At 46.0% G+C, this 26,450-nt stretch overlaps 1 long non-coding RNA gene across 1 annotated transcript; it reads right to left on the minus strand.

The window, feature by feature from the left end:
- Window positions 1-3,305: 3,305 nt before the first annotated feature.
- On the minus strand, window positions 3,306-22,738 carry LOC118987831 (uncharacterized). The gene is made up of 2 exons (XR_005066646.1): window positions 22,655-22,738; window positions 3,306-3,674 (listed from the first exon to the last, which is right to left on the minus strand). It is a non-coding gene; the product is annotated as an uncharacterized LOC118987831 (long non-coding RNA).
- Between the last annotated feature and the right edge of the window lie 3,712 nt (window positions 22,739-26,450).

The raw sequence follows: 26,450 nt of genomic DNA on the forward strand, positions 1-26,450 counted from the left end.
CCCAGTTTGTGGTAATTTGTTACAACGGTCTTAAGAAACCAGTTCAGATTTTGGTACCTGGAGGTGGTGGTGCCATAACAAATTCCTAAATTGAGGCAAGGTTTTGAAATTGGGTCATGAGTAGAGACTGGAACAACATTGAGGTGAATGATAAAAAAATAAAACAAAATAAAAAGAAGCCCATTTGGCCTTGAAGAGATTGTTGGGGAATATAGTGTTACCAGTGGACAAGTCCATACCCTCAGCCTACCCTCTTTCTCAATGAGCCAAGGCACTCGATGCTCAGCAGACTGTGCTGAGCTGCAGGGAGGAGGGGTTGCCCTTCTGTAGGTGGGGCGAGGAGCCTGGAGGCTCAGCTGATCTTGGCATCTTGGCTGCATGACCATCCACCTCAGAGGCAGTGGGAACCCTGGCAAACACTGCAAGCGCCTGGCTGTCTCCTCCCCACAGTGGGAGCAGTGGTTGGGTCCTGCTGCAGCAGAGCCTTCACCTGGAGATGACTGAGCCATCAAGGCTGTCAAGACACACCCTAAGGCCCCAAGAGCAGGGAAGCTGGACAGTCTCAGCCACCGTGGAATCAGAGGAGTCTCCCCCACCAGCCAGATGGCAGGCAGCAGGGGGAGACTGAGCATGCTGAAAGCTGGAAATATGAATATACAAGGCCAACCACATGCAGAAAGCTGGAAAAATAAATAAATGGTGCCCCAGAGTGCTAAGAGCTAGAGAGATGAATGGATAGGGTTCAAACCTGCTGAAAGCTAGAAAGATGAATGAACGGGGCTCCAGCACACCAAAAGTTAGAAAGATAATTGGATAAGGGGGAAAGACTTTGCCCAGGCCCTTGTACCACCATCTGGGGATGGGACCAGGGGAAGGCAGGTCAATGTGTCATCAAGTCAGAAAAACAGTAGTGGCAGGTACTAGACCAAAGAGACATGACAGTCTAGCCTGGGAAAAGAAGAAATTGGTTGGGAGGTGGACCCATCCAAACCATGTGAAAGTTTAGGAAGTTAATTTGTCTTTCTAAGAAAGTACCTCACCCTTCCAAACCCCAGACAGGTATAGCCCCAAGGGAATAAATGCTTTCTCTCTTGCTCATCACCCACTGCTCAGGACTTGCACTTGGCCAGTGTACTGCCCTGTCCTTTCTGTTGGCCATGTGACTTTAGCAGTCACATGGCCCATGGCTTCCAGGAGGGAGTCTCTCTCCTGCTGACCTGGGGAAACATCCACTGGTGTGTTTGCATTTGCTCCCATTTGCACTTGCTCCCACCTGGGAGCATGCAGACTTGTGGCCCTAGCAGTCTCATGGCCATGGCTGTGTGGGCTCCATATGCAGCCTCCAGGAGGGAGTCCGACGCTGGATAGCAGCTGGGAACAAGTTAAGCTACTTGGATGAGCAGGAACTCTGAGCACTGCCTTTTATTCTGGTCTTGCTAAGAATGGCTGGGTTTTGTCTGGGTTTTGTGGAGGAGATGAGCTTTGAGACAGGGAGTCCCCCATTCTCCAAGATGGCACAGCATCTGAATAAAATATTTTTCCTTTTGGCATCAGCACTCACCTCACAAGTTTGGCTTTTGTGGTGACAAACAGCCAATGCCCCCCCTTTTTTTTGTTCAGTCACAGTTTGAACATTAAAAGAGATTCTGGTGAGAGCTCAGAAGAAAGTTGAGAAGAGGTTAGAGAAAGCTTCTATCACCTGAGAGAAAACATCATGAAAATATTATTCATAGAAAAATGAACATTAAAGATGTCTATGGTGAGATCTCAGATGAAAATGGGAGCATGTTATTTGAAAACAGATCTTTGGTTTCTTATGATCTTTGTTTTAAAGTGGAGAACTGGGCTGAATTGTGTTCTAGTGCAGGGTGGAAAGTAGAACTTGCAAGAGATAAATGTGGAGATTTAGCTGAGGAGATTTCCAAACAGAATATGGAAGATGCAGCCTGGTGTTTCCTTGCTGCTTATAGTAAAATATGAGAGGAAATAGATATTGAAACTCTTAGGCAAACAGGAACCAGAACTGGATGATTTGGAAAATTAGCCTACCAATATCATGAAAGATGCTTAAAGCATGCTCTAGAGAGAGCAACAAGGATGTGGCTGGATGGACAACCTTCTGCTCTAGAGTTTAAGCATGTAATTCACGGATCCAACTAACCATCTCTGCAGAATCCAAGAGTATACATGGGGTTATCCAGGAAGGATCTATAGAGAACTCTCATGTCTCATGATATAGGTCCTCTTGACATACACAGAAGACCCACAAGGATTTTGAGATAGTTATGACACCAAAAACACTACCAGCTTGGACTGAAAGGAACAGAGACAGGACAAAATGAAGGAAATCTATCAATATCTGGGATTCTACAGGCAGGAAACCAGCCAATAGAGCTACTGAGATATGAATATGGGTTGTCCTTTGGAGAAAGAGAAGAATGACTTTGGGGTGGGGGAGGCTCAAGGCCATTGGGACGGTCTGTGATTTTCCTAAAGAAAATGGCTCCTGAGACATGAGGGCTGCTTGAGCAAAAATTCTTGTTCTCCACACATAGCACAGAAGCTGAAGAACATTAGGGGACCACAGAGGCAGAGGTTAAGGGACTTAAGTGTCAGTAGCAATTCAACAGACTCTATTTTTCAGGGCCCCCATCAACCTCCGTATGTGGAAGGCCCTGAGAGGGGAAGGGGGGGTCAATAATTACTGAAATGAAATTTTCCATTACCCTTGCAGGATGAAGACATTGTTTTAAAGGACATGAAAAACATGTATATTTCTTACACAGCTGGGTGCTTAGACTAAAATTTACATTTATCCAAATGTTTCTAATTGTCCTTATAAAAAAAGCATTAAGCCAAATAACACTCTTATAACCACTGTACGAATATAGTGGTTTTCTTAGAATCATGAATATTAAATGTGTCTGTCATCTACTGCTGCTAACACACTACCCATAATGTGTTATGCACATTACACACTGATGTGACTTAATTTAGTGACTTAAAGCAACAATGATTTAATTTTTTATGGTTTTATTGATTGGCTGAGAGATTCCTCTCCGGCCTTGTCCTGGGCTCGCTCATTCGGCTGCACTGAGCTAGAGGATCAGCTGGGCTGGAAGGTCCTTGAGAGCCTCAGTTGCATATTTAGTGCCGGGTATCAGCTGGTGCACTTTGGTTACCTCCATGCGACCTCTCCTCTTCCAGTAGGCTAGACGGGCTTTCTTACATGGGAAGCTCAGGACAGCATTCCAAGAGATGGCGATTAGAAGCTTCAAAAGCCTAGCTCTAGAACTCACACAGCATCATCTGTGTCACGGTCTATTGAAAAAAGCAAGTCATTACATCAGCCCCAGATTCAAGAGGGCAGAGAATTAATTCCACCTCTTGATGAAAGAAAAGGCACTATCCGTTGTAAAGATTTGTGAACAGGAGAAGGCAGCATCCACTGAGGTCCATTGTTTAAAGACCTACGATAATCTGCCCTCTAGTGCCAATGATTCACATCTCTCCCACAGGCAAAATACATTTCTCCCCTCACAAGAACCCCAACTTTTCAACCAATCATAGCAGCCGATTTCGAGTCCAAGATTTCATCATCTAAGTCAAATTCAGATGTAGATGGGTCTCCTTGGGAACAGTTCCTTGGATAGTGCTCATGTTGATCCAGTGACCTATAAATTAAAAAGACAAGTTATTCGACCTTAATGCATTTAATAGAAAATAGTGGGACGGGGATTGGCTAGCCCCCAAGGAACACCTCCATTTAAAGAGGGAGTAGTCCCGGCCAGTGTGGCTCAGTTGATCGGAGCGTCCTCCTGTACACCAAACGGTTGGCGGTTTGATTTCTAGTCAGGGCACATGCTCAAGGTGCAGCTTTGATCCCCAGTCAGGGAACATATGGGGAGGCAAACAATCAATGTTTCTTTCTCACATCTCTCTCTCTCTTTCTCCCCCTCTCTTTCCCCTTCCTCTCTCTCTAAAATCAATAAACGTACATAACATTTTTTAAATTAAATAAAAAGGAAATAAGTGGGAGGCGCATAGTAGTCGCTGTTCCACTGCAGTTTTGAAATCTAGCTGGGCATGTATCAGCAGTTCCCCCAACTTTTGGGGCACAGAGTCTTCCTTAATTAGCACTTATTTTCTGTTTCCTGGAAGGGGTTCTCTACTTGTCATTGTTGTCGTTGCTGGAAGGGGTTCTCTACTTGTTGTCATTGTTCTCCTTGGTTCTTGGCTCCACACTTCAGGCTCTGAGCTTCATCATCTGAGACATCTTTCATTTCGGATCATACTTATAGCCAGATGGCTATCTCTACCTGCTTCCTGCTGTACAATGTTGGGAGCCCAGAGACCTCTTTATTTTCCTGTTTCTTTTTCTTTTAATCCAAATAGTAGTATTTTTTCCAGGATAATTCTTTTTAAAATTGTGTGGGTTTCCCATAAATCTGTCTGGGAGTCACCACATGCTTCAAAAGCCACATTCGTAACACCTTCGGCATTATGTCTCTTTTTACTTTGTGTAGGTGTCAGTGTTGTGTTGGGAACTCTTTTTGTCTAGCTGAAAGGATCTACTAAGAACTACGTTAAATCTTTCTAAGATCTAAACAAAGAGTCCTACAGTTACAATCTTGATTCATTCTATGCCCTGAGACCATTTCTTCCTCCGAGAATCTTTTTCTGGAGAGACTGTCTTAAATGATCTATATCGCCTCTAAATTCTTCTTCAAGTCAAACACTTCCTTCTCGAGTTCCTCTTTCTAATAAAATATTTTACCATATGCTGCTTAAAGAAACCAATGGGCAACTTCAACATTCTTCCTGCAAATCTCTTTGGCCAGATCCACAGGTTCATTAGCTACATTTCCTGTTCTCCAATATATAATTGTTCCACCACAATATAACACAGGTTGCCCTTTCTCCAGCCTCCAAGAGCAGTTTCCTCACTTCCATTCCAGCATTCACATTCTCATCATCCTTCCAGCCTCCAGCTGCCACTCGGCCCCAAAGTCAATCTACATGTTTTAAATTTTGTTATGGTAGCACTTCTACTTCTATGCACAAATTTCTGTTTCAATTGGCCTCTATCACGTTTTTTAAAATAACCACAAAACTTAGTGTCCTAAAATCAGCAATGTGAGCTGTGCTCAGTGGGACGATTTGTCTCTGCAACAGATGGTTTCAGCTGACTCATGCATGCATTTGCAGCCAGCTGGTACCTCAACTGGAGCTGAAGGAAACAAGATGGTCTCATTCGCATGCCTAGCACTCAGTTGTATGATTGACACAGCTGAGGATGTCCTGGGCCTCTGTCTCTCTCCACAGGTGTCTCATCTTCAAGAATGTTATTGTGTACTCCTTTACCGAAAACCACAGAGCAACATAAAAGGCCCCTAAAGGACCAGACCAGAGCTTCCACATTGACCCTTTCAATGCATTCTCTTTGCCCAAGAATGTCACAAGGCCAGCTCCATTTCAATGTGGGAGAGAACCAAAGAGGACAAAAATTCAGCACCCTGGTTTCTCAATATACCAAGATCTTCAAAGATCGGAAGTGATCTGGGTCCCTCTAGGGCAAAGGAGAGGCTCTGACCCAGAATAAGTGCTCAATGTTCGACAGATGAGCAAATAAACATATGCAACCTGCTCTCCTTACTGACCAAGAGCCATGTGCACCAGGAGAAAGAAATCACTCAGCCCTGCCCTTTGCCACATCCCCACCTCTTCACTATGAACTCTGGCTCTGGCTCCCACTTCTCCCCAATGTACAGCCTACCCCAGAAGAACACTCTGAGTGACTACATGTTCCTGCTCCCCCCACCGTATAGGGGCCTCATGCCTGAGCTACCATGATAGGAATGGGCTCTCTCCTGAGACCCAGCAGCACAGAAGTTTCCTGCTGGGGCCAGAGACAGACTAGTGGCGAAGAACAGAAAGGGGGGTGTGGGGAAGAACATGCACAGGAGTGTCTGTCCCCACCACTGTGACCTCTGGCTGCTGAAAGGGACTTACCCACCACAGGACCCTAAATGGCCAGACTGTGAAGGGCCATAGCCACTGCACAGGAGGAAATGGAGGCCCAGAGAAGAGCCTCTGGTCAGTGGCAGAACTACACCTCAGGCCTGGGGGCCTGGCCTCTAGTAGTTCATTAATTTTTCTCAGGAAGTCACTAAGCAGACACTGACACAGATGGGAAGATTGCCAAAACACACCCCAGGCCCTGACATAGGGTAGGGAGAAAAGAGAGAAGCCTGCCCGTCCTCAGGAAACACCCCCAACAGAACCCTCCCTTCACCAGAGGCCTCCTGTCAGCAGGGCCCTGCGAAGCAGGGCCAAGTGTCTCTGGGTCCTAAGGTAGCCATGTTCTTTCCGGTCTATCAAGAGGGGATGCTGCTCCCACCCTACTCCCAGTCCTTACCCAGCATCCCCAGTGGGGTTACTGAGGCAGCCTGGACACAGCCTTGACCAGGCCCCACTCCCTCAGCCCTCACTTCTCCTGACCCTCCCACCTCCTGCAGACTGCAGCCCCACCCCCCAGCAGGCAGCCCACCTGTGCCAGCCCCCAGCGTGCACAGGGTATGCATCTCCTGAGCTCAGCAGTCGGTCACTCACTGCCCCTGCCCCTACTCTGTGCTGGGCCCTGAAGACAGTGATGACTCAGAACCAGCCCTGCCCCTGGGCCCTTCCAGAGTTAGACAAATAGCGATTGCCCTCTGACAAGCAGATTGATGCTTTTCTCTCAGGAGAGGTGATTAGGGCCTGGGCAGTGATGGCCCCTCTGGCTCCAGAGCAACTCTGAGGGCAAAGAGACACACATCTGAGGTCTTCCCTCCTTAGCTACCCCCTCCTCCCTAAGACTTCCCATAAATCCTCTGGTGACAGGGAGAGAAGGACTAAGAGGAATGAGGGAGGAGGAATGAGGGAGAGGCTCACACAGACACAGGTGCCACACAGCCCATTCAGACATAGGCACACACCCCCACCACACACAAAGATGCATGCACACACATGCATATTTAGACACACAAAGGCCTGCATGAAATCTCACCCAGGTAAATGCACAAATAAACACAGTGACTTCCACAGAGTTCCCACAGGCACTCACATCCTCAGGCAGGGTCATGTGCAAACACTAAGACAATATGCAGGCACACACATGCTGCAGCCACAGATCACAGATACACAGGCATGCACATGCAGACAAGTTCACATGCAGTCCCCAAGCCTCGTGATCACAATGGGTGCATGCATCATGCCAGTTCTACCCAAGGATTGGACAGTGCCCTTCCCTGCTACTAGAGCTTCATGGCAGCCCCTGCCTGGTGAGCTGTGGCCTCTAAAGAAAGAGGGGAAATGGATATCTGGGGCATCTCCCAGGGGAGGAAGATGCTCTTGCGGCAAATCCTCAGACAGGCTCAGGGGCATACCCAGTGGTCCTGGGACAGGGTAGATCCCAAGAGAAGTGTCAGGTGGCCTTGCAAACCCAGGGATGTACAGCTAGCCACACTCCCCACACTTCAGACCAGGAAACTTTAACCCAGTGTCCAAACTAACAGTCTGCTCCCAGGGGGTGCAGGACAGGAGATGAGGGGAACCAGCCTCTTACTGCAAGAGAACCAAAGCGCACTGCCCTTGCCCTCCTCTCACCCCACTAGAAATTCCAGACAAAGACCTGCAGCTGCAGCCGATTTCCAGGGCTGGGAACAGAAGACTCCCTGACACTCAGAGTACGTATAGCAGGGGGTGGAACAGGGCGGGGAGCTGCCCCAGGCCTCTCTAACACCAGAAATAAATGACTTCGCCAAGAGAAACCCATTCAGATGCACTGGAATGACTGCTGGAGAGTGCTTTCACAGTGAGGAATTGCTGGTGCTGGTGGCAGCTGCTGCTGGGAGCACTGTCTGTGCAGTACTGGGTCCAGTCACACAGCAACTGGGCCCCAAGGCCCAACAACAGCCCACACCACAGCCACCAATAGCTCTGTCAGGCAGCCTCCCAGTCCTGGGCACACTCAAGGCAGGAAGCTGGAGGTCCAGCCTTGTAGCTAGCAGCTGCTTGGAAGTGTCTGTCTGTGGACAAAAATTGGGAGGAAAAAATTGGAAGAAAACAATTTTCTTTTCCTTCTCCCATAACTCTAGGCTGTTGACAACTTTACCAGGAAGAAACCAGTAGGCAAGCAAGTTCCCTGGCTCAAGTAGGACTCCACCGCCTGCTTAACCCCCCAAGTGTTTCTAGGAGTCCCAGGAGGTGACTCACATGTGCTCACAGACGAAGCTGGTCAGTTGCTGGACAACAGCTGAGGATTTACTCCTCTTCTGCTAGGGGTCGAGTCTGCCTAACACTACCACTTTGTCTGGGTACCACTCGGAACTTCTGGTACCCTTGTGGGGCCACATCCTGTCTCCTAGATGCAAAGCTTCTCCACCGAGGGCAAAGTGGGGCTAAACCTCTCCTTTGGTGCCAGGCTCCATCAGAGGGGTACAGAGCAGGGCTGTCTTACAGGACTTTTGGGATAAGTTTGCAGTTCTGACTGATCCAGCCATCCTTCATCTTTTAGCATCCATACATGAGGCCATGGAGGCTGGTGATGGAAAAAGAGGCCAGAACTACTTCACCCCTTAATGCCTCCATTGGGAAAACCCATTGGTCTAGCTACACTTTCCCAAAGATAAGGACTTTTCCCCAAGGACCACAGTCTACACAAAAGAGGATGCTGTCTCACCAGTTGCCAGAAATATTTAGCCTAGTCTGAATTCTGGAGATGGACAATGATTTGGCTCAAGCAAGCAGCCCGGTTACAACAGACACATGCTGAGCCTGCAAAAGGAATGACAGTACCTTGATAATGTCAAAGGCAGGCCTGGCTTAGCATAGCTCACCTTCACTTGAAAATGCCCAAGGGGCAAGAACATTGCCCCCCCCATGGGTGGATCTTTGTGCTTTGCAGAGGACTCAGACCTGACCACCACCTCTCTTCTAGTATAATGAGCAAGAGCAGGTGATCTAGACTCAAAGCTTCCCACTCCCATGCTTCTCTCCTACTTGCTTCTTCTCCAGATAAAATGAAGACTGTTGGTCTAGAAGACAGGAGGGATTGCTGACCTGTGCTGGAAACCATTGTTCCCTAAAGAGCCCTCTCTCCTTGCCTCTAGCTCTTGCCTTCAGGACCTTTGCTGGATCTCCTCAGCCTTCACCCTTCTGCTCTGAGACCACCTCTGAGGACTGATGATAATACAGGTAGATTTGGCCAAGCCACTAGACAGAGGGGAGGGGCCCTAAGGCAGCGAGGAGTGCATTCCCCACATAAAGAAGCTAGTGTGGCAGCACCACATTGCCCCAGTAACCAACCTAGCATGGTGCATGATGACAGATTTTCCTGCCCCAGGCAGAGACGTGGCAGAAGGAAGGCTTGCACAGAGTCTGTGCAAGGCCAGAGCACAGTGGGTGAAGGGAAAAGTCCTCCCACCCACTCACTTCTAATTCCTGACAGGTCACAATGGCATATGTACCATAAAGGTTAACATGGCAGCAGGGGCAGGTGCTGAACTACCAGTCTAGACTGGGAAAAGAATGAGAATGGCTGGGGAAGCTGAAGCTTTCAGAGCACATGGAAGCTCAGACTGGAAGATTTAAGTGGAAGGAGAGCAGAGACTCACCACTTCTTTTCCTCTGGGATCCACACATGGGCGCGTGGGACCCACAGGACCCACAGAGCCCTGAAAACCTAGGGCTTTCCTCAAAATAGAGGAAAAAGTAAAGGCTATGACAAGTGAAATAAAATAAAATGTACAGGGAACCAAGGGAAGGAAACTGGGACTCAAATCAATGGTTTGGGGCAGAAGGAAGAAATAAACATTAAACCAGAACAGAATGAAGAATCAAGAATTCAAAAAAATGAGAAGCAGCTTAGGAACCTCCAGTACAACTTTAAATGTTCCAATATCCTAATCATAGAGGGGCCAGAAGGAGAAAAGGAAGAACAAGAAATTGATAACTTATTTGAACAAATGATGAAGGAGAACTGGCAAAGAACATAGATTTTCAGGAAGTCCAGGACACTCAAAGAGTCTCAAAAAATTGGACCCAAGGAAGCACACACCAAGGCACATCATAATTATGTTAGCCAAAATTAAAGATCAGGAAAGAATCTTGAAATCAAGAGAAAAGGAGAGAGTTACCTGCAAAGGAGTTCCCATAAGATTGCCAGCTGATTTCTCAAAAGAAACCTTGCAGGTAAGAAGGGGCTGGAAAGAAGTACTTGAGGTCATGAAAGGCAAGGACCTGCATCCAAGATTACTCTATCCAGCAAAGCTTTCATTTAGAATGGAAGGGCAGATAAAGTGCTTCCCAGATAAGGTCAAGTTAGAGGAGTTCATCCTCACCCAGCCTTTATTATATGAAATATTAAAGGGTCTTACCTAATGAAAATGAAGATCTAAACTATCAATAGTAAAATGACAACAAAGTCACAGCTATTAACAACCGAACCTAAAAAAAAGTGAAAACAAAAACAAACTAAGCAAACTAGAGCAGGAACAGAACCACAGAAATGAAGATCACATAGAGGGTTATCAGTGGGGGAGTGGGAGTGAGAGAGAGGGGAGCATTGGAAAAGATACAGGGAATAAGTTGCATAGATGGTAGGTAGAAAATAGAGGGAGGTTAAGAACAGTATAGGAAATGTAGACGCTACAGAACATACACATATGACACATGGACATGAACTAAAGGGAGGGAATGCGGGTGGGAGGGGATGTGCAGGGTGAAGGGGAATAAGGGGGGGAATGAGACAACTGTAATAGCATAATCAATAAGATACATTAAAACATATTCAAAAGAAAAAAAAATCCTCTGAGGAAGAGATCTGCTCTTTTGTTTTTGAAAAATACCTTAATGGATCTTTTAAGTCTGCAAAACAAGCCCCCCAGGCCTGCTGTGCTTGAGAGGGACCAGACAGAGGGGAAGCTAATTCCACTACCTAATAAACCGACAAAAATTTTGGAAGTATCCCAGGAGATAGCCTTTGGAAGGTGGCCCCAGCAAGAGAGAAGAAGTTAAGGACCTAAGGAAAAAAACAGCCAGAGAGGAGGCAGCCTTCTCCCACTAGTCCCTCCTGGCACTGACACCCTGGAGGACAGCACTGGTTTTTCCACAATGTGTTGGAGTCATTTTACCTAAATGTTGATAGATAGGGTAGTGCAGCACCGGAATGCTGAGGCATCTGGGTTACAGATTTCAACCACAGAATTGGTTATTTTATTTCCTGGGTCTGCAAACTTTTAGTATAAACCCATAAATTGGCATGTTGGTGCCTACTTCAAACTTTTGGGGGGTCACATAAGGCTGGAAGCAGAGGAGAATGATGAGATGGTGATGTGGCAACTGGCCACCAGGGACTCAGGAGCAGCAGAGGCGACAAAGGGCTATATGAATTCAGTTGTTCTGCAGTTCACAAGGACACCTTCTGTCTCATTGCTTCACCAAATGAGTCACCAGGACAACCTGCATCACTTGCTATGATGATGATCAAATGCTGAAGCCCGCTCTGGTCTGTAGCAGAGGCTAGGTCACACCTGGTGCCACCTAAGCTGAATGTGTTCCATTCGAAGGGCTAGCCTTTATTCTCAGATAATGTCCTCCTTATATTTCATGAAATGATGAGAATTTTTTTCCCCGACCTTACTTGTCAGTTAAAATTTCAACCTACTATTACCTCCATTTTTCTGAAAACACTATTTCACTGGCCCTTGAAATCCTGAATTCTGACAAGAAGCCCCACTGGGAAGGTCCTGTGCCTGGAGTGGGTCTCAGCCAGTCTGAAGGGCAGAGCCCTTCTGGAGCAGCAAGGACAGCCCCTCCTTTCTTTCCTGAGGCCCCTGCACCTCCAGTTCAGTGTGTGTGGCTCTGGCCCTCACTATCTGTCAAGAAGATATGCACTACCTTTCCCAGTGAAACCTGCCCTACAAGCAACCAGTAGGGGCACTTGATGGGGCACTCAAGAGTTGGAAAATTTTAGTTTAAGCTAAAGAGTTAATAAACCTACTAGGTAATGCATATATTAAAGCTATTGTTTCAGGAGCTGAAGGTACAGCCTACCCTGGCTCCCAGGAGAGACAGATGACCTCCTGGGGCACACCTAGGGAGCACTGCCTGGGGCATAGCTAGGGATATCTGGTCCATTGTGCTCCTGGGAGAAACAGACAGCTAACTGCCCAAGGCAAGAACCCTGCAGTTTTTTAAATTATAATTTTCCCTGAATTTCAAATTCCCTCACCACACTTTGTTATCTGTTATAAAAAGACTGGCTTGGAAAAAAATGTAGGATGGTCTGTTAGGGTACAAACCCACCATCTTCTCAAATCGCTGGCCATCTGAATAAAGCGCCTATGAAGATTCAATCCCTGTCTCTGCTTATTAGGTCTGGTAGGTGACAGGCAGCACGAATGCTGGTTTCATATTCTGGTGACTCCATTCTGGGACAGATCTGGGGACTCTCTGGTAAGTCTGGGTATTGGCGGGGAGTCCTGATTGCCACCTGGACTGGGGATAGGGCGGGAAGTGTGGACTTGAGACTCCCTAGCAGCTTCCTGAGGACTCTCCTTCTCTGACTCCCAGCACTCCCCGTCATTTTGCATATTTGGCTGAATCATTGTTCTTTCTGGTTCAGGTTATAAGCCCAGAGGTTATTATAAGCCCAAGTTATTATAGATGACTTAGGCCATCTATAATTAAGGTACCTTCTGGTTCACAGAACTCTATCTGATAGAACAGGGTGAAAAGCCTCCATTCTGGAAAACAGCCCTTTGGGGTGAGTTTTGGCTAATTGGTCAACCTATGCTTATAAACGATCGACTAAAAAGAAAATGTTTTTTTACTGCAACGGTGGGTTTTTAAATTACTGTATTATACTGTAACTAGAGTTGTTTTGTCAAAGATCAGGGAAGTTGGATGAAATGCCTTACATAGAAGCTTCCATGAGATTACATGAGATGCAGAATTAAAAAGAAACAGGTTAATGGCCCAGAGAAAAGGGAATTTGCCTGTGAAAGATAGCAGGAGCTCAGAAGAGAGGGACCAGGAAGATCTGGATACCATGGCTGCTGTGAGCGTGGTCAGGGTTCCCACGGCCCCCTCCTGCCCTGGAGGATCTTTCTCCTTACTCGGCTGAGGGAACTGGTCTCACCATCTGGAACCTGTCAGGGAACCAAACTCGGTACAGTAAAAGCCCCTACAAGGGCAAGGAAATACCCTTTGCAAAAACTCCCAGGGGCAGTAGGGCCAGAGGGCCAGCCCACTATATATTACTGGGAACATACTCCATTTTCTACATCAGATCTGTTAAACTGGAAAAACTCTGAAAGGAACAGGGTATATACCCCTTTAGAACGGACAAAGGAGTGCACCAGGTTCTTGAGTCCCTGAAGCTGCACCTGGCTTCTGCACCAGCCCATGGGCTTCCAAACCTACTAAAGGCTTCTCAGTTATACATTCATGAAAGGCAGGGCATTGCCCTAGGAGTCCTCACCCAAATGCTTAGTGACATGCTGCAACCCATCGCTTTCTTGTCAGGGAAAACTAGATCACACTGTCCAGCGGTGGCCAGCCTGCCTGAGAGCTGTGACAGCCACGTGTAAGCTCTTACAGGAAGCTGAAAATTTTCCTTGGGACAGCCTAATCGCCGTTTATGTACCCCAGCAAGTGTTGAGCCTGCTGGAGCAAGAGGGAAATTTGTGGCTCACTGCTGGAAGAAGGGGCAGGTGCAAAGCAATTCTTGACAATTTCAACATCTCCCTCAAAACTGTGAACTAAATCCTGCCTCGCTTCTCCCAAACTCTGACATGGCTGTGCTAATGCATGACTGTGCTGAGATAACTGATGAAGTACACTCTAGCAGAACTGACTTACAGGGCTATCCTCTAAAAGAGGCAGGCTGCACTCTTTGCAGATGGAAACAGCTATATGGACAAAGCGCCCAGCAGAAAGGCTGGGTGTGCAGTTGTGAGTCTGGAAGGAACAGCAGAGGCAAGGCCTTGCCGCCAGGAACCTCTGCTCAGAAAGCCGAACTGACTGCAGTAATGAGGACACTAGAATTGTCGCACAAAAAGAGAGCGAATGTGTATATTGACCTGACGTGCTCTGTCCTAATTTTGCCTACACATGGTTCCATCTGGAAGGAAAGAGGACTATTAGTCTCCAGTAAATAGAAAATTAGGCATGCAACAGAAAATTTAAACTCATTAGAAGCTGTTCAGGAACCTCCCAGGGGGCAATTACGCACAGGCTGGGGCACCAGAAAGAGGACACTGAAGTGGCTTGAGGACACAATCTGATCGATCAAGCAGCAGAAGAAGCTGCTAAAGGAACGTTTGTAATACCTTTGGTACCTGTTCTAGACTCGTCACATTTCAACCCTGAATGTTTGATGGCAGACTTAGAGAAAGCTGAGGGTTGAAGTTTTGATGAAGAAGGTCCTGATAATGGATGGAAAAAGAATAAGAAAGGAGCTATATTGCCCCCTGACCATTTGGTAGAGCCAGTCACGAAGCATGTGCATGAGGCCACTCACTATGGAAGGGACTCACTAACCACCTATGTCAAACCATGGCTCACAGGTCCTGGGATTGCTAAAGCCATATGAAAAATAATTGTTAGATGTGTTTTATGCCAGAACAACCCCAAGACAGATCCCCATCCAAAGAAAGAAGGGAAACAATACCAAGGACAGAGACTCCTTGAGGACTGGCCAATAGAATTTACTCAGATGCCAAGGGTCTGAGAGTGGAAATATTTGTTAGTCTTTGTTGACACTTTTCAGGGTGGGTAGGAGCCTATCCCACTAGAATGGAGAAATCCTCAAGGTAGTGAAAGCCTTTCTGAAGGAAGTAATTCCTCGCTTTGGCCTACCTGGCAGCATCCAGAGCAATAAAGGACCTGCTTTTGCTCCAGAAATTACACAGAAGGTTAGTAAATTTTTAGGAATCAAGTGGAGATTCCACATGGCACGGAGACTTCAGGCTTCTGGGAAGGTAGAGAAGATAAATCTTGAAGAAAAATATAGACAAGCTGTGTCAGGAAATTCATCTCCATTGGGATCAAGCTTTGCCTATCACCCTACTCAGGATAAGGCTGGGTCCTCAAAGTGGGATTCAATTGCGTCCTTATGAAATTGTGTACAGGCAACAATTTCAGGCTATGATTGGGGTGGGAGATATGTATATAGATCAAGAAGTGAAAGTAAAGAAATACGTACAACACTTAAGTCAGACTTCAGCTGTAATGACCTTGCCTGTATCAGAGTCCTCTCTCCTACAGGTTCACTGTATTCCTTTGAGCTTACAGATAAGGTGCTCCTCGAGACTTGGACAATAGCATCTACAGAAAGCCAACTAGAAGAAAAGTGGACTGAACCTTGGGACTTACTCCTCCCCACCCCCACCGTGGTGAAGTTGGCAGGAATAAAACCTTGGATTCACCACCCCAGAGTAAAGAAAGCACTGGAGGAACCATGGACCACTGAACCCCAAGAAGACCTGAAAGTCATCTTTCGAAATCAATGACTTATGTTCTTTTCATTACCTCTTGCTTAACCCCCTGTTAATGAAAAACTTATTTCTTTCAAATGAGATGCAAATATTTGGGTATATTTAGCAAAAAAAAGTTCTAAATATTTATGACTTTCGTCTTGCAGGTCAACCTTACATTCAACAAACTTTCACTTCATGTCTTGTAGGTGTGTGTGTACTCTCTTGGAAAGCCTTAGAAATTATACTGTGTTTGAGCATATCAAAAAGAAAATTACCTACTCCAATATTTATAATTGGGGACCAGTGGTAACGATAAAGGGCAGGGAAATCTTTTCCTTAAAGGTCGCTCATGTAGCCCCATCCAGAGAGTGTGCAACTTTTGTCAACTGTAATAAAAACTGTTTTGTGCTCTCAGCAGGTTGGAGATGAAATGCACCACCACCACTGATATATCCTATGTTTTTGCTCATGTTAAATTGCCTTCAGGATGGTTTCTAATATGTGGAAGGACTGTCTATTCCTATGTTCCAGCAAATAGTTCTGGGGGAACCATCTCTCTGGGAAGACTGATGGTGTTTATACCTCAGAAGTCCCACCCAACCCGGGCTCGAATGGACCTCTCCCTTGCATCTGATTATAACAGTGATTTACATCTTTTTAGCCTTGCTAAATATGTGTCTCTAACCATATTTGTAATGCCAGCCATGGTAACCTATTTGAATATAGAAATAAGTAGATTAGCCTGTGCTATGGCAAAAGCTTTGAATGCCACCTCACAAGCCATCAGTGCCGTTAGTCAAGAACCAGGACAAGTTAGAGAAGTGGTATTAGAAAATCAAGCAGCATAGACTACCTCCTTTGAGACATAACTATGGATGCAGACAACTGAAAGGACTCTGCTGTTTCAACCTAACTGACAGTTCACAGCTGATAGACCATAAAGTTAAAGCAAGCAAATGATGTAGTGTCCAATATAAAACAAAGAGAGGAATCCTTTGGTATTGATTTGTCTAAACTAACCTCCTGGCTGCCTAGTATCACTGGTCTTTGAGAGGCATTTAGTGCTTTTATTCTTATCATTTTATTTCAGCATCATAGCTTGTTGTTGCATCCAATATGCCCCCTTATGTGATCTGCAGTTAAATGTATTTCTAAGCCCCCTACCAGACAGTCTAATGCTGTTAAGTTACATGCTCAACAGCAAAATGAGAACTTCCATATGAAACTGATCTCACAGAAATAAGATATTTTAAAACTAACAGTGGGGAATGATGGGGGACTCAAGAGTTGGAAAATTTTAGTTTAAGGTAAATAGTTAATAATGCATGTGTTACAGTTATTGTTTCAGAAACTGCAGATAAGGCCCATCCTGGCTCCCAGGAAAGACATCCGACCTGGGCACTGCTAAAGGTCACCGCCTGGGGACAAGTGGAGACAGACCATTGTGTTCCAGGGAGAGACAGACCACTGACCAACCGCCCCTGGGAACACGGGGACTAACTACCCAGGACAAGAATACTGTGGGGAGCGGGGTGGGTATCTAATTTTCTCTGAATTTCAAAATCCCACACCACACTTTGTTCTCTGTCATAAAAAGGCTGGTTTGAGAGGAAATGTGGGATGGTCAGTTAGGGGACAGACCCTTAGGACACAAACCTGAAGTCTTTTCAGATCACTGACCATCTGAATAAAATGCCCATAAACATTCAATCCCTGTCTCTGCTGATTGGGTCTGGTAGGTGACAGGCAGCCTGAACACCAGTTTTTCCAGTTTCACAGTGAAGGATTTTGGACACTTTCTGGCCTTGGACAAACTTACTGGTTTTCCCTGAATGAGCCTCAGACTTAGAAACAATGTATTTTAGTGGGATGTTCAGTTCACAGTATCAGAATTTTTCTTCTCCTCAGTCACACCTGAATACTGGTCAGCCTTTAAGAGAGAAAAAACCTTTTCATGATCTCTTGCAGTCTCTCTTTGCTCTTGTCATGAAGCGAATGGCCCTCTCTCACCCATCATCTCCTTTTCTTGGCTTGCCAGGCTCCTGGACCCGCGCCTCCTCCCAGGGGCTCCCCTTCCCCTCTGAACACATGCACATGAAGCTCTTCCTCCATGCTCTTCCCTTGGTTCTCTGCTCCCTGCACACCAGTGCTTCTCAAACTCATCTGGACATGCATTCAAATCATGTGTCAGTCTGGTGAGTACCTGGCTGCCTGCTGCAGGCCTCTGGGGGCCAATGATTAGCCAGAGTTTGAGTTTAAGAGTCCCTTAAGTTATGCAGAGCCACCAGGTGCTGATGATTCTCCCTCCCCCAGGGCAGACCCCAGGGCAGACAGAGGCTCAGTGTGTCATCACTTGGGGCAGGGCTCCTCATGGCACATCTGTTCTAAGTTTCCCATGGCAGCTTTGGGAAGGCTCCTCCCAGTCAGGATGTGCAGTACGCTCCCTTCTCCCACCTACACAGTCTGGGAGGGCACCTCGGCAGTTCTGGCCTACACCTTCACAGCTCTTGGCTCTTCAGGCCCAAGCACCTCAAAGGTCACTAGGAGAGAAGTTGTGGCCAGCACCTCTCTCCATGTCTGTGGGCAGAGAGTGTGCTTGGAGTCAGGTGGTAAGAGCTCCACCATTCCCAGAACCCTGCAGACACTTGCTATTTACTCAGCTCCTTCCTTCCTTCCTTCCTTCCTTCCTTCCTTCCTTCCTTCCTTCCTTCCTTCCTTTCTTCCTTCCTTCCTTCCTTCCTTCTTTTTTGCCAGTAACACATAATAATCTTTCATTACTGTGTTAATTTACATTTCTTTGATCAATAATGCAGTTTGAGCATCTTTTCAAATACTCCTTAGTTTTTCAAGTTCCTTAGTCCCTGGTCTGATTGTAATTCTTTGCCCACTGCTCTACAGGGGTGCTTCTCAGCTGCCTGGCTTTTCTCACAGGCTCTTGGGCATTATCCAGAGTTATCTTCACCTGCAGAAACAACTTCCATTGTTTGGAGCTTCAGTGTCCTGAATTATATCATCCACGTGTGCTTAGAAAAGTGAGTAGCCCTAAGACAGGGTGAAGAAGGTACAAGACCCAGAAGCTCAATGACCTAGATGCTGCATTAGGGAACAACCGTCTGGTAGGCAGGCTTCTTGGGAGTAGTAAGGAGGCCAACTTCCAGAGGTTTGTTTAGCTGAAGAATCCTTCTGGTAGGCACCAAGTTGGGAATGGAGAGGGTTGGTGCAAAGCCCAATTTCCCTGTGCCTGCACAAGACCCTGGCCTGTGGAATGAGGGCATCACCTTCCTGCAGAATACAGGCCCACTTCCCTCAGACACATTGGCAGACTGAAAGGCCAAAGATAGAGCTGTGAGCCCAGGGAGGCTCGCAGACTGCTGTGCCTTTCACACTGACCTCAAAACCATCCCCCAGCCTTTGGAAGCAAACACAATATGCGTGAGTCACTGCATGGGGCCAGGTGTACATGTGTAGCATCATGTATATTTGGGGGACACAATATTAATGGCAATGTGCATGTGCCTGTAAACTTGTGTGTGAGTGTGTGGGGGTCTATGTGGGTCAGCTGATGTACAAATGCTCATATGAACACAATTGGGTACAAGGGGTGTGTATTCAGCTCCTACAAAGCACGAGGCAGTGAGAGGTGCCATACTGCAGTAATGGAGAATCTGGAGGATGAGGAAAAAAAAAGAAAAAGGCTGAGTTTGTGTATCCCCAAATTCATATGTTGAAGTGCTAACCCCCAATGGATGACATTAGGAGGTGGGGTCTCTGGGAGTCATGATTAGGTCATGAGAGTGGAGTCTTTATGAATAGCATTAGTGCCTTTATAACAGAGACCCCAGAGAGCTTTCTGTCTATCTCCATTACATGAAGACAAAGAGAAAAATGGTTACCTATAAACCACAAAGAGGGTTTTCAACAGACACAGAATCTGCCAGTACCTTGATCTTGGCCTTCCCAGCTCCAGAACGGGGAGAAATAAATATTTGATGCTTAAACCCCTCAGTGAATGGTATTCTGGTGTAGCCGCCCTAGAAAACTAAGAAAGGAACTGGAGCAATTAATAGTGTTTCTCCCTTATTCTCCTCTTCTATGATTCCTTCTCTGTCATTCAGCACATGATGATTCACATACATTCTAAAACAATCTCACAGTTGGATGGAACCATCTAACACTTGAAACCCTCCTGCAGTAGCCACTCAAGGAAGCACGTGCTGTTCTGACATGCCTGACACCATCCAAGGCGCCCACTGCCATCCCAGGCGGCTCTGATCACTGCAGATGCCACGTTTATATTATCTGGAATCAGTGCCCTTGCAAATTCCATTCACTGATACACTCTTATCTTTTGTGACCCTATGATAGAGTCACAAACCAAGTTTCTCTTCTCTCTGCCAGCCTTGTCGTATCTCTGGAACTATGACTCCCAGGATGGAACATGATTCTCCAGACTGTCAGATCAGAGTGTTCAGGACAGTTGAGAAGTATTTGCCATGTTCAGAACAAGGTGGGATAGGGACTGATATCTAGGCAATTCTGAGAACTCCTGCAGATCAAAGCAGATACAACAATAGAACAATAGGGAAAAAAATAACAACCAGAGAATAATGGAGAAGAAACTCAACAAGCTAAGGAGGATTAGAAAAGATGGTCAAACCAAACCAGTAACCAAAGAAATTCAAATTAAAATAATAAAAATAGGATTACTTTATACATGTTAGACTGGCAAAAAGAAAAGTTGAGTGATAGCAAACATTGGCAGGGATGTCGGATCAGTAGAACTCTAATCACTGGTGAGTTCTAACTCACTGTACGTGGGAACAGTAGAACTCTAACCACTGGTGAGTTCTAACTCACTGTACGTGGGAACAGTAGAACTCTAACCAATAGAACTCTAACCAACAGTAGAACTCTAACCAATGTCAAATGAAGCAACTGCACAAGACAGCAGCCTGGATAGCTTGGATAGATAAGGATGCACTGCCCTCTGACCCAGCAGATCCTTGCCTGGGTATACATCCCAAATGCTTTCTCATATGGGTCCATAGGGACATGTACAAGGATGTTCATTGCAGTTGTCTGTGATTGCAGGTATTTGAAAACAATCTGAGTACCTAATGACCAAGGGAGTCATTGGGTGAAATGCTGGGGGATTCAGCATTTAGGAGCATTTAGAAACAATGAGAGCCCTGGCTGGTATAGCTCAGCGGATTGAGCACAGGCCTGCGAACCAGAGGATCGTGGTTCGATTCCCAGTCAGGGCACATGCCTGGGTGGCAGGCCAGTTCCCTGCAGGCCATCTCCCAGCAGGAGATGCATGAAAGGCAACCATACATTGATGTTTCTCTCCCTCTCTCCTTCCCCTCTAAAGATAAATAAATAAATAAATAAAATCTTTTTAAAAAAAAGAAACAATGAACTTCATGTACTCATGGCGACACCAATGGAAATTGAACAGCAAAGTGCTAAGTGGGCAAAATAAGACAATATGAGCCCTGGCTGGTGTAGCTCAGTGGATTGAGCGCGGACCTGAGAACCAGACGATTGTGGTTCGATCCCTAGTCAGGGCACATGCCTGGGTTGCAGGCCAGTTCCCATCAGGGGACCCATGAAAGACAATCATACATTGATATTTCTCTCCCTCTCTCCTTCCCTTCCCCCCTAAAGATAAATAAATAAAATCTTTTAAAAAATAAAAATAAAAAATAAGACAATATGAGCTCAATGACATCATATCATTATAAAATTTAAAACAACAGCAATACACACTTTATAAGAGGACATACAAATAAGAAAAATGTATTCTAGGCAAACAAGGAATGGAGAGAGAAAAGGTGAATTTAAAAAAACAAACAAAATAAGGAAGGAGACTGGTGTGTACCAGTATTGGTGATGTGCCAAGAATCAGAGGTGGAGGGATTTTTATATTTCCCATAACATGGCCTAAAGTCATATTAGCATTTTAAGTAGCCACACAAAGACCACTAGGTATCTTTTCTTGATATTCCTACCACCCCCATCCAATTCCCAAACAAATGTTGTTGTTTTTTTAACCAAAATCCAGGACTCCACACTTAGTGCTATTTCAGTTCTCCTCGGTATATTTGATCTATTTTTTCAGGTCATAAAGCACTTTATAGACCCTGGTTCTGTTATCCACGATGCTAGCTATTCTTCTTTTCTTAATGGTACACAGAATGAAGGTTCATCTGCATTCTCCTTAAAGCTTCTCTCATTTAACTCTTACCAGGCAGACACTGTAGGCCAGACCCTATACCAGGTACAAGTGTGTAGATGGGACAGGGTCTCAAGGTCTGAGCAGCTCTAAATGTTATTACTAAATGTTGTCCTTGCTGAATATTAAAATGCCCAGTATTTTGCAGACTAGCTGTATATAGGATGTGCTTGACGGGAACTCGGTGGGATAAATGAAGCCAAGAGAAAAGAAGAAGTAAAAGTATAACTAAGCAAACAGTGTATACAAGCAATAGCTAAGCCTCCCTTCTGGAAGACAGTTTTGGATATGAATCCACTGCCTCTTTTATTTGCTGCAAGTAAATAAAACTACCTTGTGACAACCACGTCTCATTCTTGAATGCAGCACCCCAAAGGGTGAGCCCCTTGAGTTCAGTAACACAAGCAATACAAAAATATAAAGAAAAGGTCCCTGTCCTCAAGGAGCTCACTGTCTAGAGACATGAACATCCAAGGTTACAATTTGCCAGCACTATTGCTGTAATTGTAATTGAAGGGGCATAGGGACAGAGGAAAGAAAAGCAGTGCAGTCTCTCTGGAGATTAGATTAGGTAAAATGTCCTTGAGGGGCAGAATTTAGGTGGCAAGTTGATAGGAAAGGAGTCAAGGAGGGAGAGCTGAAAAGAGATAGCAGGAAGAGTGGACCTGCAAGGCAGGGAGTGAGTTTGCACAGCTCTGTTGGCCTGCTGCATCTGCATTCCAGCTTCTCCCAGAGTCGGTCTCCATTTTCACTCTGGCAAGCTGCCCTCCCATGTGCTTCAGGAAACGCTAATCCTAAACCCTGATCCAGGATTGTAGAGACATCTCAAGAGCTGGACTGTCAGAGCAGTGCCTGCTCCTAGTCACTCTGATAGGTTAATGGGTGGGTACCTTACCCAAGGCAAGCCAATCAGGTTCAACCAGAGCCAATTTTGGGATTTTGCTTCAATCCCAATGTGAAAAGGATGCTCTTGCTGCTGGGTTTGTTCCTGTGAAGATGTAGCAGTCTGGAGCTGTGGCAGCTATCTTGCTTCAACGTAAAGAGAAGCCTGACATAGAAGGGAATCAATAAAGAAAAAAGAGTGAACTGAGAGAGAAACAGCTTTCTAATGACATTGTTTGAGCCCTTGGACCCAGCCATGCCCCAAGCTGAGCCATATCTATCTCCTGATGTTCAGTTACATGAACCAATAAATCTCCTTTTGCTTAAATTAATTTGAATTGGGATTTTTTTCCTTGCAATTTAAAGAGTTCTGACTGGTCCAAAGTGACAGAAGATAAAATTAGACAAATAGGCAAGAACCAGATGGGAGTTTGTATTACATCCAGTAAGACAGGGGTTGTAGAAACTGAAGAATCCAGAGCAGAACCTAAAATTGCATGATTCACATCAGAGATCACTATGGTGGTCACGGTTGAAGACAAGATCGGAGATGAGAAGCCAGTTAGGAGGCTAATGCAGTCTGCAAGTAAACAAAATTAGCACCCCAAACTAAGAGAGTCTTTGTTCAGTGTGCTATATAGCAAGCTACCATGCACTGGCCAGCTTAAACAACACTTATTTCTCACAATTCTGGAGTCTAGAAGTCCAAGATCAGAGTACTGGCATGATTAGGTTCTCAGTGAAGTCCATCTTCCTGGTTTAAGGATGGCTGCCTTCTGATTGTATTCTCACATGGTGAAGAACAGAGAGAAAAGTAAGTTCTCGCATGTCTCTTCTTATAAGGTCATTAATCCCATTCATGAGGTCTCTACCCTCATGACCTAATTACCTCCCAAAGGTCCTATCACCAAATATCACATTGGGAATTAGGGTTTCAACACATAAACTTCGAAGGAACATAAACATTCCATCCGTAACAGGAAAAAAAAACCCAGAAAGAACAGATCTATGAGAAACTTAAGAGATGGGATCCATTGGATGTAAAAATGAAGTAGAATTGAGAGAGACATAGAAACAAGGGAAAGAGAAGATTCTGGAATAATTCTTGGGTTTCTGGTGTTGATGACTTTACGGCCCAGAGCGCCCTACCTGACACAGAACATGAACAAGGAGCAGGTTTAGGGGGAAGAGAAGGAAGCAGGAAGACAGGGCAATGACGTCTTCAGTTTAGCACACACTTATTTGAGGTGCCTATGAGACATTGAATGAAATGCCCAATACTAATGATTCCACAGGTATGGAGTTCAGAAGATAGGTTCATGGCTATGGATGTACACATAGGGTCAGAGAAGACTTCCCAGAGGAAGTGATAGATGAACTAAGAACCCAAGAATGACTTAGCAAAAGCCAGGTAAAGAGGAAGGGGAGGGGAGTGTTGCAGGTAAACGACACTGCATACACAAAGCCCCCAAGGCCTGAGAGAGCTTGCTATCTGCTCTGAATGTCATTTGAAAGACCATGAAGAAAATGAAGACTCCTGACCAATTCAGCCCAGACACCTCTGCCTGTATCTGCTGTGAGTCCTCAGGAGCCGTGGTAGAGGGAGAGTGTGGTTGGCATACATGTGACCAGCCATGGGAACTAACAAAAGCCGGAGGTGTTTTCTTGTCTGCCTTGAGCAGCAGGGAGACAGATACAAGCAAAGAATAGCTAAAGCTGCTGCAAAAATGAATTTCTTTTGAAACAACACAAATGAAAAACAAAATCCTCTTAACCTAGTGACGGTCCTGATGGAATAAAGCATTTTCTCTGAAACTAGCCCCAAATTAACAAAACCATAATTAGGATTACTCAATGAGCAGATCAGAATTCCACAGAGAAACTATTTACTTAGGCAGAACCTCCTCAATTCAATAGCTCTTTCAATTAATTTTTTTGCTTAAGTTTTGGATTTCCACTGACTAATCTGCTGGCATTTAGGAGGATTTGTAAACCACTTGCTAAGTAGTTAGGAAATGTGAAATGTCTTTGCCAGGAAGCTCCTCGGGGACCTCTGTAAGAACACACAGAGAGGAATGAGGTGTCTGAAGTGCCTCATTACAGCCAACAGGACACCACTCTCCCAGAGCTAGGTCCCCTCCCACTGGAGTGTGCCTGACCAACCGTCCGGAGCAGCCTGGAGTTGTCCCACGCCTTGGCCAAGCCCTAGAGTGGCAGCTGCACCTGCAGGAGGGATAGAAAACGGGCGGCAGCCTGCTCTGCAGAACTGCAGGCTTTGTTTGGACAGTTGGAGCTGATAGGGGTTACACAATGGAAGTGGACTGTGTCACTTTGAATGTGATACTGAATCAAGCCTGGGCCACATGGAACACTAAGATCTGTGTGGATTACCCTAAGATTTTGACTGGTAAGATACATGGGACAATTCTTGATGTGGAAGAACCCTTGCTGTGCAAGGCCCTACCCACAGCCCTGACCCACCTACTACCACCGTCTCTGGCTGCTTTGATCCTCAGCCCTCCTCCCTATATGCTCACACACATTCCCACCTGTATGGGACACTTCCGCCCTCTTGACACTCACCTTTGTCCTGGTTGTGCCCTCTACATTAATTGTTCTTTTCCTTAGAGAAAGGACTTGGTTCCCAGTGTTCCCGGTGTAGAGGGCAGAGGTTCCAGTGTTTTGTGTCTCCCAGGCCTGGTTCTCTTCCAATGGGAACCTCTCATCTCCCCATCACCAACCCTGAAGCAAGACTCAGCACTCTCCTTTTTCCTCCAAAGAAAATCCAGCACACAGAGTAAGAAATTGATTTTGTTCCGAAGTTTTAACAGGGGAGATGTAGTGGGGGTTCACATCACAGAGCACGCAGCACACTCCACAGAAAGTCTAGTTAGGCAGCTCCACTCTCCCTGAAGAGATAGCTGTTCCTCCACCGCACAGTGTCCTCCCCCTTGACCTTTCTCCACAAAGCTTCAGTCTCCATTCCCACCTACCCCGATCCCATACGTGTCCCTCTCTTCCTGCAGAGCAGTGTAACTCTGCCCTGCCTTGCTTCCAATTTTGCAGTCTCCCTCCTATGACCCCCACTCAACTAACAGTCTGGGCTCCATCTTCTCCAGATGGCAGTGGGGAGCGGTAAATAGCAAACACCGTTTTTCCACATCCCACTCTTTCCCCTCGTGAATGAGCACCAGAGCTCCTGAGAAGCCCAGTGCAAGGTCTAGCTGGAGGTGAGTGAACAGTCCTAGTGGTCATGGTGGCTGCAGGAGCCTTCATAAGCCACCTCACTCCTGTTCAGGCAGTCTGTGATGCACTTGAGGCTGCCCAGAGGTCCATCTAACGACTCTTGCAGAGGCAGCTCCACCCAGAGACGGACTCGGGTCCCACATGTGCACAGGACTCACCAGACCACAAGAAACTGAGGCCCAGACTAAAGCAAGAAAGTGGAAGAATTCATCTTTACAGGAAAAAATGTCCATGCTTCAGTTGTGCAAAGGGCAGTTTCTGTAAACTATAAAATCTAAAGTCACAGGCCCTGTTTATTGGGTGGTCACTGGGTTTCCCACGTGCCTTGGGATAAAGAAACAACCACATCCTCTCTCTCTCCTTCAAGCCTCACCCACACATTGCCACCGGGGAAAGCTGCTGAAAATGTAGCTCCTCCCACGGGAAGGGCCTGGACACTGCAGGCAGTCGCCTGTTTGTGCCCACACATTGCTCTGGGGAAAAAATGATTATTGCTCTTACTCCTTGGAGGAGGAGAGAAAAATGTATCTAATTGACCTGGGCAGCTCCAAACAGACATCTCA

This window comes from Sturnira hondurensis, unplaced genomic scaffold, assembly GCF_014824575.4.
Source record: "Sturnira hondurensis isolate 20B ecotype Veracruz unplaced genomic scaffold, ASM1482457v3 Scaffold0005329, whole genome shotgun sequence".
Classification (NCBI taxonomy): domain Eukaryota; kingdom Metazoa; phylum Chordata; class Mammalia; order Chiroptera; family Phyllostomidae; genus Sturnira; species Sturnira hondurensis.